Raw genomic sequence first — 26,571 nt, 5'->3', positions numbered from 1 at the left:
GATCCACATAGTCAAAGGCTTTGGCATAGTCAATGAAGAAGAGGTAGATGTTTTGATGGAATTCTCTTGCTTTTTCTAGGATCCAACAGATATTGGCAATTTGATCTCTGGTTCCTCTGCCTTTTCTAAATCCAGCTTGAACATCTGGAAGTTCACAATTCAAATACTGTTGAAGCCTGGCTTGGAGAATTTTGAGCATTATTTTATAAGTGTGTGAGATGAGTGCAATTGTACGATAGTTTGAACATTGTTTGGCATTGCCCTTCTTTGGGATTGGAATGAAAACTGACATTTTCCAGTCCTGAGTTTTCCACTCAAGAAAACCACTGTTGAGTTTTCCAAATTTGCTGGCATATTGAGTGCAGCACTTTGACAGCATCATCTTTCAGGATTTGAAATAGCTCAACTGGAATTCCATCATTTTCACTAGCTTTGTTTGTAGAGATGCTTCCTAAGGTCCACTTGACTTCGCACTGTAGGATATATGGCTCTAGGTGAGTGATCACACCATCATGGTTATCTGGGTAATAAAGATCTTTTTTGTATAGTTCTGTGTATTCTTGCCACCTCGTCTTAATATCTTCTGCTTCTGTTAGCTCCATACCATTTCTGTCCTTTATTGTGCCCATCTTTGCATGAAACGTTCTCTTGGTATCTCTAATTTTCTCAAAGAGATCTCTAGTCTTTCCCATTCTGTTGTTTTGCTCTGTTTCTTTGCATTGATCACTGAAGGAGGCTTTCTTACCTCTCCTCGCTATTCTTTGGAACTCTACATTCAGATAGGTATATCTTTCCTTTTCTCCTTTGCCTTTAGCTTCTCTTCTTTTTTCAGCTATTTGTAAAGCCTCCTCAGACAACTATTTTGCCTTTTTGCATTTCTTTTTCTTGGGAACAGACGCGGTAATCTTAGTTTTTTGAATGTTGAGTTTTAAGCCGACTTTTTCACTCTCCTCTTTCACTTTCAGCCAGATTCTCTTTAGTTCTTCTTCTCTTTCTGCCATAAGGGTGGTGTCATTTGATTATCTGAGGTTATCGCTATTTCTCCTGGCAATCTGATTCCATCCAGCCCAGCATTTCACATGATGCTCAGAACTGTATATTTGGTCAATCATTTCAAGTCACCTAATCATCATTTTTTTCTGAGTCTCAGTTATCAGCTGGTAATGCAAGAAACAATAATCTTGTAGAGTAGGCAAAACAAGAACATAGCTAGTCACATTAATAGGGTCAAATGTAAGTATTTAACCTACGAACTTCAATTAGGAGTGGCCTAATATCTTCCCAGTATCTTATCTGATCATTCTCTTCTGCTCCAATAGCTATCTATAGGGGAAATTATATATTGGCATTGTACATTAAGTTCACCAAAGATGTCTGCGCATACAAAGTGAGTGATGGTTCATCATGACCACTTACAGGATTGAGAAAAGAATGCTATCTTGTAAGGAGTTACATGGTTGATGCCAAAAGAAGAGAAACTAATCTTTATGGTAGAACAGAAATATTTCTGCCACTAAGGAGGTCATAATGCATATGTGCATTATGCATAATGTGCATATGCATATGTGCATAATGCATATGTGCATATGTGCATATGCATATGTGCATAATGCATATGTGCATATGTGCATAATATGCATATGCATATGTGCATAATGCATAATGCACATAATGCAGATGTGCAGAGCACACTAGAGGGGAAGAAGGAGGCCCAAATAGGGAGAGAAAACTAATATGTTTAAATATTTCTTGTTTTCCCTCAAAATATGAATCTTTATTTCATCATAGATATTTGTCTTACAACTGTAAGTGTGTATCTTTTGAATACCTTCATCCAACTCCCCTCCCCCCACGTCTGGTAACCACAAGTCTAATCTCTTTTTCTGTAAGGCTTTTTTTATTATCCCATATAAGTTAGATCAGATAGTGTTTCTCTTTCTCTACCCAAATTATTTCACTTAGCAAAATGCCCTCAAAATCCATCCATCCATGTTGTTGCAAATGTCAGTATTTCCTTCTTTTATGGTTGAATAATATTCCAATGTGTAAATGTACCACATGTTTAATATTCGTATGTCAATGGCCACTTAGTTTCCCCCCCATATCTTGGTTATTGTAAATAACCCTGCTATGTGGTGCTCTGTGATGACTTAAAGGGTTGGGATAGGGAGGGTGGGAAGGAGGCTCAAAAGGGAGGGGATATCTGTACACTTATATCTGACTTACATTTTTGTATAGTAGAAACCAGCACAACATTGTAAACCAACTATCCTTCAATTAAAAAAATAATAATAATACAGATCCAACACATGGGAGGGAAAAAGGCAACCCAATTTAGAAATAGGCAATTTCTAAATGAACATTAGACCAGAGAAGATACACAAATGGCCAGTAAACACAAGAAAGGATGTTCAAAATCATTAGATATGATGGGAATGCATATTAAAACTACCATGACATACCACTTCACACCTTAAAAGAATTCCTATAATCAAGAAGAAAGATGATGGGCAAGTGTTGGTGAGAATGTGGAGAAATTGGAAAATTCATGCATTGTTGGAAGGATTGCAAAAAAAATACAACCACTTTGAAAAACAATCTGGCAGTTCCTCAGTTACCATAGATATCATATAGATATCATACAACTCAGAAATTCTACTCCTAGATATTCTACTCCTACTCACCTGAATGCAGAGTTCCAAAGAATAGCAAAGAGAGATAAGAAAGCCTTCCTCAAAGATCAGTGAAAAGAAATAGAGGAAAAATATAAAATGGGAAAGACTAGATATCTCTTCAAGAAAATTAGAGATACCAAGGGAACATTTCATGCAAGGATGAGCACAATAAAGACATAAATGGGATGTACCTAACAGAAGGAGAAGATGTTAAGAAGAGATTGCATGAATACACAAAAGAACTATACAAAAAAGATATTCATGACACAGATAACCACGATAGTGTGATCACCCACCTAGAGCCCAACATCCTAGAATGTGAAGTCAAGTGGGCCTTAGAAAGCATCACTATGAATAAAGCTAGTGGAGGTGATGGGATTCCAGTTGAGTTATTTCAAATCGTAAAAGATGATGCTGTGAAAGTGCTGCACTCAATATGCCAGCAAATTTGGAAAACTCAGCAGACGCCACAAGACTGGAAAAGGTCAGTTTTCATTCCAATCCCAAAGAAAGGCAATGTCAAACAATATTCAAACTACTGCACAATTGCACTCCTCTCACACGCTGGCAAAGTAATGCTCAAAATTCTCCAAGACAGGCTTCAACAATATGTGAACCATGAACTTCCAGATGTTCAAGCTGGACTTAGAAAAGGCAGAGGAAGCAGAGATCAAATTGCCAACATCCACTGGATCATCGATAGCGTAAGAGACTTCCAGAAAAACACCTACTTTTACTTTATTGACTATGCCAAAGCCTTTGACTGTGTGGATCATAACAAACTATGGGGTTCTGGAAGGGGAAACATGTACACCCATGGTGGATTCATGTCAATGTATGGCAAAACAAATACAATATTGTAAAGTTAAAAAATAGAAAATAAACTAATTAAAAAAAAAAAAAGATAGAGATGGGAATACCAGACCAGCTGACTTGCCTCCTGAGAAATCTGTATGCAGGTCAAGAAGCAACAGTTAGAACTGGACATGGAACAACAGACTCGTTCCAAATTAAGAAAGGAGTACATAAAGACTGTATATTGTCACCCTGCTTATTTAATATATATGTAGAGTACATCATGGGAAATGCTGGCTGGATGAAGCACAAGCTGGAATCAAGATTGCCAGCGGAAATATCAATAACCTCAGTTATGCAGATGACACCACCCTTATGGCAGAAAGGGAAGAACTCCAGAGCTTCTTGATGACAGTGAAAGAGGAGAGTGAAAATGTTGGCTCAAAACAGCATTCAGAAAACTAACATCATGGCATCCAGGCCCATCACTTCATGGAAAATAGATGGAGAAATAATGGAAACAGTGACAGACTTTATATTTTGGGGCTCCAGAATTACTGCCGATGTTGACTGCAGCCATGAAATTAAAAGGTGCTTGCTCCTTGGAAGAAAAGCTATGACCAACATAAACAGCATATTAAAGAGCAGAGATGTTACTTTACCAACAAAGGTCCATCTAGTCAAAGCTATGGTTTTTCCAGTAGTCATGTGTGGATATGAGAGTTGGAGTATAAAGAGAGCTGAGTGCCAAAGAACTGATGCTTTTGAACTGTGTTGTTGGAGAAGACTCTTGAGAGTTCTTTGGGCAGTAAGGAGATCCAACCAGTCCATCCTAAAAGAAATCAGTCCTGAATATTCACTGGAAGGACTGACGCTGAAGCTGAAACTCCAATACTTTGGCCACTTGATGGGAAGAACTGACTCACTGGAAAAGACCCTGATGCTGGGAAAGATTGAAAGTCTGGGGGAGAAGGGGACAACAGAGGATGAGATGGTTGGATGGCATCACCAACTCTATAGACATGAGTTTGAGTAAGCCCCAGGAGTTGATGACGGTCAGGGAGGCTTGGCGTGCTGCAGTGCATGGGGTCACAAAGAGTCATACACGACTGAGCAACTGAACTGACTGAGACATATATCCAAGGAAAATGAAAACACATGCTCACCCAAAAACTTCACAAATATTCATGGCAACATAATTCATAATAGCCAAAAAAGAGGAAGCAACACAAATGTCCATCAAGTGATGAATGGATACACAAACTGTGTAATGGAACAACAATGGAATTGTAAAATTCCAAACAATGGAATATTATTTGGCAGTAAAAAGGATACATGCAACAACATGAGTGAACTTTGAAAACATTATGTTAAGTGAAAGAAGCCAGTTAGAAAAGACCACATATTATATGATTCCACTTATGTTAAATATCCAAAGTAGAACTTTCTGTCCAGAGACAAAATGTTTGTTAATAGAAGTTGCCTGAGGACAGAGTGGTTGGGAGTGACAGTCAAAAGGTTTGTGGTTTCTTTTTAGGGTGATGAAAATATTCTAAAATTGAATGTGATCATAGTTACATAAGTCTGTGATTACACTAAAACTGTTCAGTGGTACAATAAATGGGTGAATTGTGTGGTTTATAAATTATATCTCAATAAAGCTGTGACCAAAAAAGAAAAAATGCCACCATGAATATGGAGGTGCAGATATCTCTTCAACTTAGTGTTTTCCTTTTCTTTGTATATAGTTCCAGATATAGAACTGCTGGATCATATGGTAGTTTTATTTTTAATTTTTTGAGGACTCTCCAAATTGTTTTACATAGTGGCTGCACTAATTTATATTCACATCAACAGTATACAAGTGTTCCCTTTTCTTCACATCCTTGCCAACGTTTGTTATCTCTCGTTTTTTGATGATAGCCATTCTAACAACTGTGAGATGCAATCTCACTATGATTTTGACTTGTATTTCCCTGGTGATTAGTGATATTAAGCACCTTTTCATGTATTTGTTGACCATTTGTATATCTTCTTTGGTAAAATATATATTCATGTCCTTTACTCATTTTAAATTGGATTGCGTGCTCAGTGACTCAGTTGTTTCTGACTGTTTGCAGCCCGGGCTGCAGTCCATGGGGCTGCAAAGAGTCAGAAACGACTGAGTCACTAAGCACACAACTTTACAGCCAAGAATACTGAAGTGGGTTGCCATTTTCTCCTCCAGGGGATCTTTCCGACCCAGGGATTGAACCCACAGCTCCTGCATTGTATGGTTTTATATGTTTTTGGATACATGGTTTGAAAATATTTTTCCCATTCCATAGGCTATCTTTTCACTTTGTTGATTGTTTCTTTCATGCAAACATGATTCTGCTGTCATGTTTACATACTCATATCCAGAGAAATTGGCTCAGTATTAGCAGAAAAATGTGGAACATAAAAAAAAAAATTGGATGAAAATATTAGGAGAATTATGAGAATGAAGTAGACTTTAAGTTGAAGACAAAAAGAAAATCCTTATATCTGTGCAAGTAGAGAAAATGTCACACTGTACAATACAGTGTGCCAGATATAGTGCCATGGACTTTATGGATATAATACCATTTTATATACATATAAAGACGTATAGTATCTCTATTTCAGAAGTGAAGAATCTTAGCCTCTGATAAAGTGACTAGTCCAAATGTATGCTGGTAGCAAATGGTAAAGTGTTATTTAAATGTAGTTTGATTCCTGATGCCTTTTCTTTTCCATAATACTACACTGCCTGACAGATGTAGGAAGACTTCCATTTGTTTAGTACTAAGAAAAGAAGTCAGGCAAACGAAGGAACAAACTGTGTCTAAAAAGTGTGCTGCCTCAAGGTGGCAATATGTCAGCTTACATTCCCATGAACAACTGCTCCAAAGTAATGACTGTTTAACAGGAATGCTTTTTCCACTAGAGGGTCAGTTATGTGAGAAGTTGAATATTAAAAAAAAAAAAAAGAGTTGAATTAATGGAACCAACATTTACTTAACTAATTTAAAAATACTTCCTTCTTTCTCCAAAATACACTTGCCGTTTTTATTAGAATTGATTTAAAACACTGAAAAGGTAAGTAGAAAAAGCACTCCATGAACAAAATTGGGGAAATTATTTCATGAACCAAAATCCAAGGACATGCTATTTTTCTCTGTCTACTAGGTGACGCGTTGATCATTTGGGGCACTGCACAAATCTCAACTTTTCTATAAATGGGTCTTTGATCCTCCTAGAGAGTGTTTGTGAATCTTTCCTTTTATCTGGAAGCAACTTCTTCATGCTTTCCATGACAAATCATACATTGCACTGAAATTATATTTTCATGCTTACCTTACTACTGTGCATTTTACAGAGCTGAAATCGGGTGTACTCATCTCCCTACCTCTACTAATCAATACAATTCCCAAAGCATAGGAAGCACTTAACTATAGCTTAATGAAGAGGTAGAAAGTAGTCTTGCTGAATTCAGAGTCAGCTCTCCACCATGGTATTTAAATCTGACAAAGATTAAGCTTTGCTAAAATACTATATCTGGACTCCAAGAAAATGGAGTTGCTTTCAAATATATGGGTATGAAAGCATTCACAATAGTGTGAGTTTTAATTAAAATTAGGACATTATACATATCAAAGATATTGCCAACTAAAATACATGATTAATTTATTCAATTCCCCAACCCTCTGATGAATATATAAATGCAGTAAGACTATAAATTCTTTGCATATCTCATTCTCATTCAAATACATACCAAAGTTTAGCTAGATTTTGGTAGAGAAAACATCAGAAGGGAAAGCATTTTGATATGGTTTACTTTCTAAAGTCCCTGATATGATAATAAGTTCTGCTTAACTATTTGAGAAGTACCTTAAGAAATACTGACATCCTGTTTGTTTCATTATTGAATGGATCTTCTAGACAAATCCTGGGTTTCCCAAGAATTATGCATACAGTTCTCTTTTCTGTTATTATTTTATGGCAAGTTGTCTTCAAGTATTTTGGTTTATAGCTATTTTGTGGTATACCACTAAACTGCAGCGATCTCCACATACAATGCCTAACAATAACTATTGAGAAAAATGCTAGGTAATGACAATGCTAACTTGACAATAAATAAAAAAAACACTGCTCTACACTTGACTATTTTATCTGTGTGTTTTCCTTATACATTATGGAACAAACCAATTGTTAGCAAAAACAAAGTTGCTAAGCTATAGTTAGAATAAATTTCAATTTTATTGTTCATAAACATCATAGCAACTTTTCCAAATGTATTATTTCCATAATGTAGGGGTGAATAACTCATTTATAATCATCTTTGGAAATAAAATCCATAACTAGACATTCTTTCAAAAATGTCTCCTCAAAGCAATTTGCACCTTTAGATACTTTTTCCTACCTATCTACTTCTTATAAAAAGCTCATCAGTCAGGAGGTTATTGTATAAGCACAGACCTAATGATAGGTAAATTGTTGGAAACAATTTCTTATGGGACACTATACTGATCAGTATTGTGGTCTAATTATGTGAAAAAAATTATTTTTTTACAAAAACCAATTTATTAAAATGAAATTAGGGATCAGATACCAATTTGAAGACTTTGCCAGATAAGATGACTTCCCTCTGTTGACATGGCATTAGAATTTCAGGAAAGGGAGCACTGCCTTCCTAGGCTCACCAGGCATCCTTCCCTGACGAGTGAGTCTAAGCATTTTCCATCATGGTGTGTGGAAATCTCTCTCCCAGTAACTGAAGCTGACAAGAGAACCAGGAACAATATAGCAGAGGAGTAGGTGGATATGGAGTACAACTCTCTCCATGGATAATTCAGGAATACACCTTCAGACACAGAAGTGCATGCAGAACACCAGCTGAGAGTAGAGTACCTGACCAGTGGAAAAGAATATACAGAATCATGCAAAACTAAAGATCAAGCCCTGTGTCTTTGGAGTGCGAGCCCTCAATCCAAGACCCTAGACTACCAGAGAACTAACCCTAGGGAGTATCAAATAGTGAGAACTTATACAAAGCACATCACTTGAATACAAGACGTGGCATTACCCAACCACCAGTAGCACCCTGTGCAGGACACCTCATTTAAACAACAAATGAAACAAAAGTACAAAACCAATCATCAGAAGACAGGATCACCACCTCACTCAGCCTTACCCATCAGAGGAAAAACAAACAAACAGACAAAAAATTCAGCACAAATCTCACCCTACATGTAGCTTACACAAACCACTGGACCAAACTTAGGAGAGGAGAAACCAAAAGGAAGAAAGAATTCAACCTTGAAGCCTGTGAAAAGGAGACCTCAAAGACAATAAGTTTAAAAAAATAATGAAAAGGCAGGGAAATACTACACAAATGAAGGAACAAACTAGAAACACAGAAGTACAAATAAATGAAGAGGAAATTGGCAAACTACCTGAAAAAGAATTCAGAATAATGATAGTAAAGATGATCAAAAACCTTGAAAACAGAATGGAGAATAAGCAAGAATCAATTAACAAAGACCAAGAAGAATTAAAGAATAAATACCCACAGACAAACAACAAAATTACTGAAATTAAAAAAAAAAATCTAGAAGGAATCATTAGCAGAATATCTGAAGCAGAAAAATGAATCGGTGAGCAGGAAGATAAAATGGTGGAAATAACTTCTGAAGAGCAGAATAAAGTAAAGAGAATGAAAAGAAATGAGGATAGTCTCAGAGACATCTGCAACAATATAAAACGCACCAACATTTGAATTATAGGCGTCCCTGAAGAAGAAGTGGTTCCAAATCAGGAAAGGAGTGTGTCAAGGCTGTATATTGCCATCCTGCTTATTTAACTTATATGCAAAGTACATCATGAGAAATGCTGGGCTGGATGAAGCACAAGCTGGAATCAAGATTGCTGGGAGAAATATCAGTAACCTCAGATATGCAGATGGCAACACCCTTATGGCAGAAAGTGAAGAAGAACTAAAGAGCCACTTGATTGAAGTGAAAAAGGAGAGTGAGAAAGTTGACTTAAAACTAAACATTCAGAAAACTAAGATCATGGCATCCAGTCCCATCACTTCATGGCAAATAGATGGGGAAACAGTGGAAATAGTGGCTGACTTTATTTGGGGGGGCTCCAAAATCACTAGAGATGGTGACTGCAGCCATGAAATTAAAAGGCGCCTGCTCCTTGGAAGAAAAGTTATGATCAACCTACACAGTATATTAAAAAGCAGAGACATTCCTTTACCAATAAAGGTCCATCTAGCAAAGCTATGGTTTTTCCAGTAGTCCTCTATGGACGTGAAAGTTGGACTATGAAGAAAGCTGAGCACGGAAGAATTGGTGCTTTTGAACTGTGGTGTTAGAGAAGACTCTTGATAGTCTCTTGAACAGCAAAGAGATCCAACCAGTCCATCCTAAAGGAATTCAGTCCTGAGCATTCATTGAAAGGACTGATGTTGAAGCTGAAATTCCAGTACTTTGGCCACCTGATATGAAGAGCTGACTCATTTGAAAAGACCCTGATGCTGGGAAAGATTGAAGGCAGGAGGAGAAGGGGACGACAGAGGATGAGATGGTTGGATGGCATCACTGACTCAATGGACATGAGTTTGAATAAACTCCGGGAGTTGGTAATGGACACAGTGGCCTGGTGTGCTGCAGTCCATGGGGTCACAAATAGTCACACATGACTGAGCGACAGAATTGAACTGAAGAAGAATAGAAAATGAAAAGATATGAGAAAATTGTTGAGGAAGTTATAGTTGAAAATTTCCGTAACTTGGAAAATGAAATAGTCAATCAAGTCCAAGAGGTACAAAGAGTCTCATACAGGATAAACCAAAGGAGAAACATGCCAAGACACTTACTAATCACACTAACAAAGACTAAACACAAAGAAAGAATATTAAAAGCAGCATGGGAGAAGCAACAAGTAACATACAAGGGAAACCCAATACACTTAACAGCTGATCTTTAAGCAGAAACTCTGCAGGCCAGAAGGGAAAGGCAGGATATATTTAAAGTACTGAAAGGGAAAAATCTATAACCAAGATTATTATACTCAGCAAGGATCTCATTCAAAATTGATGGAGAAATAAAAAGATTTTCAGGCAAGCAAAAGTTAAGAGAATAGTACCACCAAACCAGCTTTACAACAAGTGTTAAAGGGACTTATATAGTTCAAGAAATACAAGAGAAAAATAAAAGACCTACAAAATCAACCCCAAGCATTTAAGAAAATGGCAATACAAACATATGTGTCAATAATTACTTTAAAATTTAATGGAGTAAATGCTCCAACCAAAAAATACAGACTGGCTGAATGGATACAAAAACAAGACCCATATATATGCTGATACAAGAAACGCACTTCAGACCTAAAGACACATATAGACTGAAAGTGAGAGGATGGAAAATATATTCCATGTAGATGGGAAGCAAAAGAAAGCTGAAGTAGCAACCCTTGTATCAGACAAAATAGACCTTAAAATAAAGAAGATTACAAGAGATAAGGAAGGACACTATATAATGATCAAGGGATCAATCCAAGAGGAAGATATAACAATTGTAAATATCTATGCACCCAACATAGGAGCACCTCAACACATAAGACAAACACCAACAGATAGAAAAGGAGAAATTGACAGCAACACAATAATAGTAGGAGACTTTAACACCCCACTCACATGAGTGGACAGATCATCAAAACAGAAAATTAAAGAGGAAACACATGTCTTAAATGATACATTAGATGAGATGGATATCATTGATATCTTCAGAGCATTCCATCCAAATACAGAAGAATACACCTTCTCAAGTGCACATGGAACATTCTCCAGGTTAGACCACATCTTGGGTCAAAAATCAAACCTCAGTGAACTTAAGAAAATTGAAATCATATCAAGCATTTTCTCTTACCAAAACGCTGACTAGATATCAATTACAAGAAAAAAAAAACTATAAGAAACATAAACACATGGAGATTAAAAAAGACATTTCTAAATAACCAACAGGTTACTGAAGAAATCAAAAGGGAAAACAAAAAATTTCTAGAAGCAAATGACAAAAAAAAAGGCAACTCAAAACCTATGGGATGCAGCCAAAGCAGTTCTAAGAGGGAAGTTTATAGCAATACAATCCTACATCAAGAAACAAGAAAAACATCGAATAGACAGCCTAACTCTACACCTAAAACAACTGGAAAAAGAAGAACAAAAAAAATTAGTAGAAGGAATGAAATCATAAAGATCTGAACAGAAATCAATGAAAAAGAAATGAAGGAAACAATAGTAAAGATGAATAAAACTAAAAGCTGGTTCTTTGAGAAGATGAACAAAATTGACAAAGCCTTAGCCAGATTCATCAAGAAAAAAAGAGAGAAGAATCAAATCAATAAAATTAGAAATGAAAAAAGAGAGATTACAACAGACAATGCAGAAATACAAAGGATTATAAGAGACTATTATAAACAAGTATATGGCAATAAAATGGATAACCTGGAAGAAATGGACAAATTCTTAGAAAAGTATAATCTCCCAAGACTGAACCAGGAAGAAATAGAAATTATGAACAACCCAATTACAAGCACTGAAATTGAAGCCATGATCAACAATCTCCCAAAAAACAAAAGCCCAGGACTAGATGGCTTCACAGGAGAATTCTATCAAACATTTAGAGAAGAGTTAATGCCTATTCTTGTAAAACTCTTTCAAAAAATTGCAGAGGTAGGAACACTTCCAAACTCATTCTACGAGGCCACCATCACTCTGATACCAAAACCAGACAAAGACAACACAAAAAAAGAAAACTATAGGCCAATATCACTGATGAACATAGATGCAAAAATCCTCAACAAAATTTTAGCACACAGAACTCAGCAACACATCAAAAAGCTCACACACCATGATCAAGTTGGGTTTATTCCTGGAATGCAAGGATTTTTCAATATACACAAATCAATCAATGTGATACACCACATATAAACAAATTGAAAGATATGATAATCTCAGTAGATGCAGCAAAAGCCTTTGACAAAATTCAGCACCCATTTTTTGTTAAATCTTTTCAAAAAAAAAAAAACAAAACAAAACAAAACTGGGCATTCAAGGACATACCTCAACATAGTAAAGGCCATATATGATAAGCCTACAGCAAACATTATTCTCAATGGTGAAAAACTGAAAGCATTCCCCCTAAGATCAGAAACAAGACAAGTGTGTCCACTTTTTCCACTATTATTCAACATAGTTCTGGAAGTCCTAGCTACAGTAATCAGAGAAGAAAAAGAAATAAGAATCCAGATCCGAAAAGAAGTAAAGCTCTCATTGTTTGCAGATGACATGATACTGTACATAGAAAACACTAAAGATAGCATCAGAAAGTTACTAGAAGAAAGTAGTCAGTGAATTCAGCAAAGTCACACAATACAAAATCAATACACAGAAACCATTTTCATTTCTATATGCAAACAATGAAAAATCAAAGAGAAATTAAGCAATCCATCCCATTCACCATTGCCACAAAAAGAATTAAATATCTAGGAATAAACTTACCTCAGGACACAAAAGAACTGTACACAGAAAATTATAAGACACTAATGAAAGAAATCAAAGACAACATAAACAGATGGAGAGATATTCCATCTTCCTGGGTAAGAAGAATCAATATTGTGAAAATGAATATACTACCAAATGCAATCTACAGATTCAATGCCATCCCTATCAAATCACCAATGGCATTTTTCACAGAACTAGAAGAAAAAATTTCACAATTCATATGGAAACACAAAAGACCCCGAATAGCCAAAGCAGTCTTGAGAAAGAAGAATGGAGTTGCAGGAATCAACCTTTCTGACTTCAGATTATACTACAAAGCTACAGTCATCAAGACAGTAAGGTACTGGCACAAAAACAGAAGCATAGGCCAATGGAACAAGATAGAAAGCACAGAAATAATCCCATGCAACTATGGGTACCTTATTTTTTGCAAAGGAGGAAATAATATACAATGGGGCAAAGACATCCTCTTCAATAAATGGTGCTGGGAAAACTGGACAGCTACATGTAAAAGAATGAAATTAGAATACTTCCTAACACCATACACAAAGATAAACTCAAAATGGATTAAAGACCTAAATGTAAGACCAGAATCCATAAAACTCTTAGAGGAAAACATAGGCAATAGGCAGAACACTTGATGACATAAATCAAAGCAAGGTCCTCTATGACCCACCTCTTGCTGTTGCTGCTGCTAAGTCACTTCAGTCGTGTCCGACTCTGTGCGACCCCATAGACGGCAGCCCACCAGGCTCCGCCATCCCTGGGATTCTCCAGGCAAGAATACTGGAGTGGGTTGCCATTTCCTTCTCCAGTGCACGAAAGTGAAAAGTGAAAGTGAAGTCGCTCAGTCGTGTCCAACTCTTAGCGACCCCATGGACTGTAGCCAATCAGGCTCCTACGTCCCTGGGATTTTCCAGGCAAGAGTACTGGAGTGGGGTGCCATTGCCTTCTCCAGACCCACCTCTTAGAGTAACAGAAATTAAAAAAAAAAGTTAAAAGCTTTTGCACAGCAAAGGAAACTATAATCAAGATGAAAAACAAGCACTCAGAATGGGAGAAAATAATAGCAAATGAAACAGCTGACAAAGGATTAATTTCCAAAATATACAAGCAGTTCATACAACTCAATGCCAGAAAAACAAACAACCCAATCAAAAAGTGGGAAAAAGACCTAAATAGACACTTCTCCAAAGAAGACTTACAGATGGCTAACAAATACATGAAAAGATACTCAACATCACTCATTATCAGAGAAACGCAAATCAAAACTACAATGAGATATCACCTGACACCAGTCAGAATGGCCATCATCAAAAAGTCTACAAACAATAAATGATGGAGAGGGTATGGAGAGAAGGGAACACTCTTGCATTGTTGGCGGGAATGCAAATTGATACAGCCACTATGGAAGATGTTATGGAGATTCATTAAAGAAAAAACTAGGAATAAAAACACCATATGACCCAGAAATCCCACTCCTAGGCATATACCCTGAGGAAACCAACATTGAAAATTGCATGTATCCCATTATTCACTGAAGCACTATTCACAATAGCTAGAACATGGAAGTAACCTAGATGATCATCGACAGATGAATGGATAAAGAAGCTGTGGTACATATACACAATGGAATATTACTCAGCCATAAAAAGGAACACATTTGAGTCAGTTCTAATGAGTTGAATAAATCTAGAACCTATTATATAGAGGGAAGTAAGTCAGAAAGAGAAAGATAAATATCATATTCTAATGCATATATACGGAATCTAGAAAAATGATACTGAAGAATTTATTTACAGGACAGCAATGGAAAAACAGACATAGAAAATAAACTTTTGGACATGGGGAGATGGGAGGAGAGGGTAAGATGTGTGGAAAGAGTAACATGGAAACTTACATTGCAATATGTAAAATAGATAGCCAACGAGAATTTGTTGTATGGCTCAGGAAACTCAAACAGGGGCTCTGTGTCAACCTAGAGGGGTGGGATGGGGAGGGAGACGAGAGGCAGGTTCAAAACGAAGGGGATATATGTATACCTATGGCTGATTCATGCTGATGCTTAACAGAAAACAACAAAATTCTGTAAATCAATTATCCTTCAATTATAAAAAAAAAGAAAAAAAGCTGATAAGAGGGAACTTCCAGAGCATTCTCACCCCCACGTGGGGCAAACAGGATGTTTTGAAGGAGTATAGGGGTGTGTGCCTTTTATTTTAATATATATTAAACACATTTTTTAAATGTGGAAAACAAAAGAATTTCAGGAAAGGATTCATTGTTTTTAAAAGCATTAAATATTGCTTTTTTCACACTAAGATTTTTAAATAATTACATTTTGAGCTTTTTAATGATGCTAATAATGCTAATAAATGCCTTTCAAAACACAATTTCGCTAGTAGCTAATGAAACTCATAAGACTATCTTGTAAAGATATGTTACAGCAACTTCAAAAGCTGTCACCATATGGTTTTGGCATAAAGGGTTCAATATGAGTACTAAGTGAGACATGATAGCACAAATTTTGCAGACTAATACATTTCCTTTCTCGGCCTCTGAACATGGGCATAAACACTTTAGAGCTCATTTTGGTTTCTTAAATATGACCTTTTATGACGAAATGAATTTAGTTGTATTTAAAAAATGGATTAATATAAAATGGAATGTGTGTATACTCTTTAATAGCCATAAGGAGGGAAAAATTTTATGTTGCTTAAGGAGCCCTTTAAAGGAAGAAGAAAAGAGGGTTGAAAACAAAGTGAATAAGAAATAAAGTCCTCAGATCTAAGATTTACAAAGTAATCCTTTCCCAAAAATGTATCCATTTATATTTTCAAAAAGATATCATTACTTTAATATTCAGCAACTTTGCAATTAATATTGACTTTGTCATAATGACTCTTACATATATCTGCTTTTTCCAAAGTATTTCATCTTTGACAGCCCGCTGTGTTTTTCTAGTTTTTTAATTGATGAGCTTTTCTCACCTTGTGATTACCTAATTTTCACTTAATTGCTTTTAGCAATAAAGTTCATCTTGCATTTTTCTCCCATAAGGATTAGATTTTTTTTAATGCAACAAATCATCTTGTAGAGCTGAAAATGATGCATTATATTAGCATGGTTTCTTTTCCTCTGAGAATTAGAAGACTACAATTTCAACTGAAGGTTGAAAAGGTTATTATGTCTCCTACATTCAGTTGTTCATAATTTATTGAATGTCATACATAAACTTTCATTGGAAGAGAACATTTTCCAGGAAAAAGAAAGCAGTGGAAAACAATATTAAGCCAAATATATTTCCTCTTTATAAAACTTGATGTGAGATTGCTTTCAAGCTCAGTTTTTCACACAACATATTCTACAATTTATTTTGTTACTTCCACATCTCATCAACAAGTGTTCAAACACATTCAGGGCTATTTATTACAAAGTACAACAACTAAAGACATAGTAAAATGATCATTTTTCTTATGTCCATCTTTTGCTTTAATAAAAATTTTTACGTTAACTGCATATTTTCAGTCAGGACAAAATTTCTTTCAAGTGTGATACCAAATACATTGCTAGAAGACAAATTTGCAGATTAAACATAAAGTTGTGTCAAACATATAAATTAATAAATACATTTTGATATGGCCACCATTTATAATCAGAGCAGTTATTTAGACCTAATTTTCATATCATGACTTTACTGTATCTAAAAAAAAAAAAAGTAGTACAGCCTTTAAGGTAAGGGGTCTACATATAAAAATTTCACTCTTAAGAAGGCTAACTCAATTCTGTTATCAAAATAAAGAGAGTTTCTAAGGCGATTCTCTTCATGAAACTTTTCACTCACATCAATATTTCAGGAAAAACCACTAATCAATTTTTCTTATATATCACTTAAGAATATTGAAAATTCTCAATTTGTCATCCTTGTGAATTTAATATTAGCTCATCTGGCTTAAGATGCGAATATGAGGATGGATCAATAATCACTCAGCTATGTAACTAACTGATACTTTCCTAACACTTGAGGCAAAATAAAAACTTAAGTACTGTGTAATCAGAGCCTCCGATTTTATGGATTCCCTAATATATACATCCACCTAAAATTTGAGTAAAAATTTCTTTCAAATATGATTCACTAATTCTCATTAGTGCTTAGTGCCTTTAAACAATACTTAGCACAGCTGTTTTTGATACTCCATATTAAGTATTAGCTGTTAATGGGATAATCATTTATGAAAGACCAATGAGACTGCAAGATGGGTAGACTTTATATTTTGTGTAATAAATATTGCCATTGAGGTTTGCAGTTTTTTTTTAATAAAAGCAGCAGTTCTAAATTACTTACTATCTTTGTGTAGTTAGAAACTTAACTATAATCAGTAGCTATGATATTTTAATATAAAATAACAGAATGTTTCACGTTTGAGTTGTAAAATCTCTACTACTGATATAATCTCCATTATCTCGGGCACTGTTGTTACTTCAGGTTCATTTAGTTGGAAAATTGCCAACATGGGGCCCTCTAATGAATAATACAGCTGCAAAACATCATAAGCATTCCAGTCTGATTAGTTCCATAAAAGGGATGATGAGTCATTTCGTGAACAGCATATTATTATGAAAAACGGGGAGACTTTGCTACTATTTGATGAAAGTGAAAAGGGAGAGTAAAAAAGTTGGCTTAAAGCTCAGCATTCAGAAAACTAAGATCATGGCATCCAGTCCCATCACTTCAAGGGAAATAGATGGGGAAACAGTGGAAACAGTGGCTGACTTTATTTTTCTGGGCTCTAAAATCACTTCTGATGGTGATTGCAGCCATGAAATTAAAAGACGCTTACTCCTTGGAAGGAAAGTTGTGACCAACCTAGACAGAGACATTAAGAGGCAGAGACATTACTTTGTCAACAAAGGTCTGTCTGGTGAAGGCTATGGTTTTTCCAGTGGTCATGTATGGATGTGAGAGTTGCACTATAAAGAAAGCTGAGCGCCAAAGAATTGATGCTTTTAAACCGTGGTGTTGGAGAAGACTCTTGAGAGTCCCTTGGACTGCAAGGAGATCCAACCAGTCCATCCTAAAGGAGATCAGTCCTGGGTGTTCATTGGTAGGACTGATGTTGAAGCTGAAACTCCAATACTTTGGCCGCCTGATGCGAAGAGCTGACTCATTTGAAAAAACCCTGATGCTGGGAAAGATTGAGGGCAGGAGAAGGGGACGACAGAGGATGAGATGGTTGGATGACATCACCAACTCAATGGACATGGGTTTGGGTGGACTCTGGGAGTTGGTGATGGACAGGGAGGCCTGGCGTGCTGCAGTTCATGGGGTCGCAAAGAGTCAGACACGACTGAGCAACTGAACTAAAACTGAACTTGCTACTATGGTGTTTTCTTGGTACTCAAACTAAGTACAATGAATTAGAGAACTAGGCAAGTAACATTTGTTCTGATGTGATCCAAATTGTGACCACGTAATGACAAGAAATCACCACTATCTCAAACAGTATAAGAAAGTTCAAGATGTGAAATAAGTAAGTGTTAGTCGTGCATTCATGCCCAACTCTTTGTGACCCCATGAACTGCAGCCCACCAGGCTCTTCTGTCCATGAGATTTTCCAGGCAAGGATACTGAAGTGGGTTGCCATTTCTAAATTTGGCTAAATCCTAAATTTCAGAAAATGTTTCATGTGTCAAACTATTTGAAAGAAAGTGAATCTCTAAAAGGCATTACATTTCTACTAATCAATATCAACATATCTGTGTAAGGAAAAATGACATTTTGTCAGTGTTCAATATCAGAGTTGTTGGACATATTTTGTCAAGAGAATAAATTGTCTTTTCCCCTCAAAATCTAAAGATGCCATTGGAAGTGGTTGTAGCATTGTGAACTCTTCCCTGAAGACTAAAGTTCATGACTCAATAGTGAAGTCTTTGAGTACAGAATTGATGCAGAAAGAGAGATAGAGAAGGACATTTATTGGAGAGTAAATGACATATGCAAAGATATGAGAATGAGAAAAATTAAGAAGTATTCATGAAAAAGTAGTTAGGTACAGCAAAGGAAGTGTTCAGTGAAGAAACAGATTTTATATGGGACTGGAATGGCAGCCAATGCCAGATTACACCAGGCCTCACATGCTAAGCTAAGGAACTCATTGAATAATGCTTAGTGGTACTGACATTGTCTAATTTGTATATTTTTAAAAAATCACTAAGATAGCAGAGGGGAAACTGATAGATGGAGAAAAATACTGGAAATAAAGACATTGGTTAGGCATGTTTTGCTGAGATCTAGAGAAGAGTAGCTATATTAAGGCAATGTCAGTGAAGACGGAAATGAGAGGACAGATTGTGAAAATATTTAAATGAAGAAAGTATTAATTATGCAGAACAAATAATGTGACTGATGAGAGAAAAGAGGCTAGGAAACTAACAGATATTTATCTTGAGTAGGCGGTTAAAAAGAAACTGTTAATGATTAGAGGGATGATGGTAAATTTTATTTACCACCCATTACATGGAAGTGCAAATGGGACATGCCAGTGGATATACAGTGAATAAAAGTGATCTCAGGAGAAACCTCACAAGAGAAATCACGGTAAGAGTCATTTGTCTTTAGATTATAGTTGAGTTCATGGCTGCAGATGAGATCACATGCTGCTATGCTGATGTCACAGGTGCTACGAATGAAGAGAAAATGTAATCCTTCTTTTAAAAAGACAATGAGTGACAAGAGTATTTGTTGCCATTTCCGAAGAAATTTGCTTATGTATGGATTACTTTTTATCTCTTTGTTCTATATCATGTTATAATTTTTCTTTTGTAATACCATGTAATACAGTACATGTTTTATTTCTCCAAACAATCATTCAATATGAAATATTGGTTTGATTTTGACTCTTGTTTATTCTGATGACAGAATATTGCTAGCCCATTCCCAAAGAGGCATTTACATAATTTTAAAAATTGTGAATGTAGTATAATGTGGAATTTAAAATAATCCAGTGAGAAGGGAAGTGGCTTGTGGTGTCAAGAAGCAACAGTTAGAACTGGACTTGGAACAACAGATCGGTTCCAAATTGGGAAAGGAGTGCATCAAGGCTGTATATTGTCATCGGGCTTATTTAACTTATATGCAGAGAACATCATGGAAAATGCTGGGCTGAATGAAGCAAAAGCTGGAATCAAGATTTCCAGGAGAAATATCAATAACCTCAGATATGCAGATGACACCACTCTTATGGTAGAAAGCGAAGAAGAACTAAAGAGCCTCTTGATGAAAGCGAAAGAAGAGAGTGAAAAAGTTGGCTTAAAGCTCAACATTCAGAAAACTAAGATCATGGCATCCGGTCCCATCACTTCACAGCAAATAAAATTAAATAAAATGCAATTAAAAGATGCTCCTTGGAATAAAAGCTATGACCAAACTAGACAGCATATTAAAAAGCAGAGATATTACTTTGCCAACAAATGCCCATCTAGTCAAAGCTATGGTTTTTCCAGTAGTCATGTATGGATTCGAAAGTTGGAGTATAAAGAAAGCTGAGTGCCAAAGAATTGATGCTTTTGGACTGTGGTGTTGGAGAAGACTTTTGAGAGTCCCTTGGACTGCAAAGAGAGCAAGCCAGTCCATCCTAGAGGAAATCAATCCTGAATATTCATTGGAAGGACTGACGCTGAAGCTGAAACTCCAATACTTTGGCCACCTGATGTGAAGAACTAACTCATTGGAAAAAAAAAAAAAAGCCCTGATGCTGGGAAAGATTGAAGGTAGGAGGAGAAGGAGATGACAGAATGTGATGGTTGAATGGCATCACCGACTTGATGAACATGAGTTTGCGTAAGCTCTGGGAGTTGGTTATGGACAGGGAAGCCTGGCGTACTGCAGTCCATGGGGTCACAGAGAGTCAGACACAAATGAGAGACTAAACTGATATGAACTGGTTAGCTGTGAGCTCCCAGGCTTTGAAACTGGATGATAAATACATTAGGGTTCATCAGTCTCTTCTCTTTTTATATACATTTGAAATTTTCCAAAATAAAAAGCTTAAGATATTCTAAGTAATTCTGCACATATAAAATGCACCATAAACATTAAACAAAATGGAAACTTGTGGACATTTAATGTAAATCATTCATCAGCAGTTGCTAAATAAAAGAGCTTTCAAGGGATGATGGTTAAAAGTAGTCTCCCATGAGGAAGAAAATGAATATAGCATCTAAGTGCTCATGAGTCTTATATAGGATAATTTTAACACAGATTGTCATGATTCAAAGTCAGCTCTTCGATAAATTCAAGATCACTTTGCCAGAAAAATGCACAAATGTTTAAAAATGCAAGTTAAATCTGGATGAACTTGATTTTCATATGGTGATCATTTTACCTATTTAGTTTCTGCTGTGACAATTGTACCAAACCTTAGAGTGCTGAAGTCCATGGTATGCTTTTAAAAAATAAATTAAAATACAATGCTTATTTTACTTCAAACTAATAAATATATTTCAACAACTTTATTCCTTTTTAACCTTAATTATACTTGTACCTTTCAAAATTTTGAGTCTGTAACTGTTGCATTTTTTCTTTCATTTTTGGTTGTAGAAAAGATAAATTAACCTGTGACTAAAACAGTCAAGAATAAAATTTGCAAATGAAGGAGATATCTATCAATATGTGTTAATTATTGTTGGCTCGTGGTAAAGAATCTGCCTGGCAATGCAGGAGACTCAGGAGATGCCAGTTCGATTCCTGAATCAGGAAGGTCCCCTGGAGTGGCAACCCACTCCAGTATTCTTGCCTAGAGAATCTCATGGACAGAGGAGCCTGGTGGGCTACAATTAGTGCATGGGATCACAAACAGTTGAACACAGCTGAGAGACTGAGCATGCACACATGGATAGTAAGTTCATAAAATGTGTTCTTCCAGTGGATGAAGTCAGCCTCTCCCATTCCACATGCCTAATATCTATTTAGTTAAAAGTAAGCTATAAATCAGCACAAGTGGAAGAAACTCTACAATCATCAATTGACTCACTTGGAATGTTATAAGTAATTAGAATTTTTAAAATAATTAGCTACTGGCATTTGTTTCATAGGTAATAATATATTCTGATTTAAAAAAATCTAAAGCATTCTGTAGCTGTTTTCTCAAAGGATGATCCAAGAACACTTTGCAACAGAATCAAGTGAGCTTGTTAAAAATGCTTTCTGCCTTACTGTAGCAGACCTGCTGAAACAGAATTTCTGTAGTTGGCACTCAAGAATATGCATTCTAGTACAGTGCTCATAGTGATTTTCAGGCTCACTAAATCTTTAAAGTCACTGTGCTAGAGGCTAAGATGATGTAAAAGAAATTCTAGTTAAAAGAGCTGTTCAGTGAAGGTTCTTTAAATTTCTACAGCAATTTCCACTATAATGGATAAAGCAAGCTTAGAGAACTTTACTCACTTTCTCAGGCCATACTAAACACTTGACATAGGCAGTTTAGAGCATGCCTAGAAAAAGAATAACTAACTTGGCTCATAATTGGTGGTCAATATGTATTTGTTTAATAAATGAATATAATGTAAAAAGATATTTTTTATTCAGTTTTGTTCTTTATTATCAGCACAAGATGTTATCTTCAGTAACGGAGAAATAGTCCTTTACTAAGCATCTACCATGTAGAGCACTATGTGGCTGGTTCTAGAAATATGACCAACTGATCTGCTCCCAAATAGAAATACTAGAAAAAATACATAATTTCTTATATTGGTAATTTTGGACTTTTGTAAATACATTTCACTTTCATATTTTTCCTTTAAAAATGGTTTTATCATAGGGTGATAAAACTGCCTAAGTATTATCATTAACATATAATATTAGAAAAAACTATATTTTGTTCTAGTACTTAGCTGGAAAAATGGAGCAAATGGGAGAAAGGAGGGTAACAAAATGGATGTTCATGAGTCATAAAATACCAGCAGATTTTAATGTACGTTCACCAAACTCATTACTTTCTTCTTAGCACACATCATCCACATTCTCAGCCTTCCTGGCTTAAGTGTGATCCTGTGTCTGCTTTCTGAGTAATTGAATGGGGGTTGCAGTGTTGGGCACTACTTCAAAAACTGTCCCATAAAAACCTCCAACTGTGATCAGCCATGTTTTCTGCAGTGATTTTAGAAGCTATGTATTGAAGACAGAGGAGCCAAAGATGGAAGGAGCCCAAATTCCTGATCACTACTTGGATGAAATCTGTCAACTTAGAAACCTTTGTTTTTCATTTTACATAGATGTTAAGCCACTTATATTTAGGATTTGTCTGATACCATAGCTATAAAGTCTAATTTAATAGAAATTAATTCTTTGAAACGAAAAACTGCAACAAGAGAAACCTAAAATTCCATTATTTAACAGTCAGACAATGAGCAGCAGTAAGGTAATTGATTTGGAGGCTGAGAAGATGAAGACCCATGATACACAGATGCAAAATATATTTTTTAAACTGTTGCTTCCTATAACTTAGAATGCAAACCATATCCTCACTGAGCCTATAGCTCTAAAGAGTAAAAGTTAGAGTCAGAGTCATACTGTGCCTTGTTTTTATTTTCTGCTTTTAGAAAGTACTAAAAGAGATACAACAGCAAAATTCTGTAAAGCAATTATCCTTCAATAAAAAACTAAATAAATTTAAAAAAGAGAGAGAGATAATCTTAGAAAAGAATTGGCCAGTTTGCAAGCAAAAATAACCTCTCAGGGGGGTAGTCCTAAGATGGTGGAGGAATAGGACGGGGAGACCACTTTCTCCCCCACAAATTCATCGAGAAAACATTTGAACACTGAGCAAATTCCACAAAACAACTTCTGAATGCTGGCAGAGGATATCAGGCACCCAGAAAGGCAGCCCATTGTCTTCAAAAGGAGGTATGCCAAAATATAAAAGATAAACAGAGAGACAAAAGAGGTAGGGATGGAGATCTGTCCCGGGAAGGGAGTCTTAAAAAAGAGAGAAGTTTCCAAACACCAGGAAACACTCTCACCGGCGGGTCTGTGGTGAGCCTTGGAATCTCAGAGGGCAATATAACAGAGAGGAAAAATAAATAAATAATTAAAACCCACAGATTATGTGCCTCATGGCAACTCCCAGTGGAGAAGCAGCCCAGATGCTCACATCCACCACTAGCAAGCGGGGCTGGAAAGGGAGGCACCAGCTGCATTACTTAAGGTAAGGACTGGGCCTGAATGCCCCTGGGGCAATCTGAGGGAACTAACTTGATATAGCAAACCAGACTGTGGGATAGCTATCCTGGGAAAAGCCCTAACCTAAGACACGGCCAGGCCCACTCACAGAACAAAGGACCGAGCAGAGCTAGTCGGCTGCAGACCGGCCCAGCCCCCGCCGGAGACAGACAGGCGGGGGGCAGCCAGAGCCAGAAGGGAGCAATCGCGGCCCCAGAGAGGCATCCTCTACCAAACTGCAAGCAGGCTTCCTTGCTAATCAAGACTTCTTGGGATTCCGGATGGTTGATATCTGCTGGGGGGCGTCGCAGCCAGACATCAGCTCCCCAGAAGAGACAGACAGCACACCTGAGAAGGTGTGCCCAATGTACACCCAGAAAACTGAGAGGCTGGGACGGGGGAGGAGATAAGACGCAGCCTCCAACTGGGGGTGACTGCGCTTGCCAAGCACCTGATCACTTGAGCTGATCTGACCTGGGAAGGGCACAAAACGAAGGCCCAACCGAGGCTACGCCTCTGTGGAGTACCAAAGAACCTGAACCAGAGCAACTTAGACCCAGGAAGTACACACAACCCAGGACCCACCTCAGACAGTTTCTGGCAGAGTAACCTAGAGCCTGAGAAGTGTAGACCATGAAAGAACACACGCCGTGAGTGGGGGCAAACCAAGTGCAACAGAAACACTGTGAGTACTCCCCACACATGCCAGTGATATTTCTTTGCAGTATTCCTCCCTCCCCACAGGAATACAGAAGAAGTGAGACTAAAAAAGTTACCATCAATGTCCCTTTGTGTCAGGGCGGAAATTAGACACTGAAGAGATCAGCAGACAGAACAAGCTAAAATAAACAGAGGGAACTGCTTTGGAAGTGACAGGTGCAATAGAATAAAACCCTGTAGTTAGCACCAACTACATAGGAAGGGGCCTATAGATCCTGAAAAGTAAAAGCAGGATCAAGGAACTATCTGAAAATGAACTGACCCCACACTGTCCTGAACAGCTCCAGAGAAAGCTCTAGATATATTTTTACTGTTATCATTTTTTAATTTTTTATTATTTTTAAGTCCTCTATTACTACTTTAATTTTCATTTTTATAACCTACTATTACCTTGCAAAAAAAAGACTCTATCTTTAAAGCAAACTTCATACATATATATATTATAATTTTTGTGACTTTGTTTTGTATTTTTAATATTGTATTTTTGAGAATATAACCTCTACTCTAGATTTTTAATCTTGGCTTTTTGGTATTTGTTATCAATTTTGTACCTTTAAAAACCCAATCTTCAGTACCCATTTTTACTTGGAGTAAGATTACTGGCTTGATTGCTCTCTCTCCCTTTTGACTCTCCTTTTTCTCTACCAGGTCCCCTCTATCTCCTCCCTCCGCTTTCTCTTCTCTACCCAAATCTGTGAATCTCTTTGTGTGTTCCTCGCTGTGGAGAACTCTTAGGGAACTGATTACTAGCTGGATCTGTGTCTCAACTTTGGATTCCCCCTTTTAACCTCCTGGCCCCTTTGTCTCCTTCCTCCCTTTTCTCTTCTCTGTGTAATTCCGTGAACATCTCTGAGGGGTGCAGACTGTGGAGAGCACATAGGGAACTGATTACTGGTTAGCTTGCTCTGTCACCTTTTGATTACCCCTCTTCTCCTGATCACATATGTCTCACTCCTCCCTCTTCTCTTCTCCATGTAACCCTGTGTACCTCTCTGGGTGTCCCTCATTGTGTAGAAACTTTTCATCATTAATCTACATGTTTTATCATCAGGGCTGTATAGATGAAGAAGTCTTGAGACTTTGGTAAGAATAAGACTGAAAACCAGAGGCAAGAGGATTGAGTCCAAAATCTGAGAACACCAGAAGACTCCTGATTCCAGGGAACATTAATTGACAAGAGTTCATCAAAAGCCTCCATACCTACACTGAAACCAAGCACCACCAAAGGGCCAACAAGTTGCAGAGCAAGACATACCAAGCAAATTCTCCAGCAACACAGGAACACAGGCCTGAGCTTTAAAATACAGGCTGCCCAAAGTCACACCAAACCCATTGATATCTCAAAACTCACTACTGGACACTTCATTGCACTCCAGAGAGAAGAAATCCAGCTCCACAACAGAACACCAACACAAACTTCCCTAACCAGGAAACCTTGACAAGCCACCCATCCAACCCCACCCACAGCAAGGAAACTCCACAGTAAAGAGGAACCACAAATTGCCAGAATATGTAAAAGCCTCCCCAAACACAGCAATATAAATAAGGTGAAAAGGAAGAGAAATACTCAGGAGGTAAAGGAACAG

The sequence above is a fragment of the Giraffa tippelskirchi genome, chromosome X (genome assembly GCF_054371585.1).
Source record: "Giraffa tippelskirchi isolate mGirTip1 chromosome X, T2T-mGirTip1v1.2.pri, whole genome shotgun sequence".
NCBI classification, from domain to species: Eukaryota; Metazoa; Chordata; class Mammalia; order Artiodactyla; family Giraffidae; genus Giraffa; species Giraffa tippelskirchi.
Note: the sequence above shows the minus strand (reverse complement) of the source record.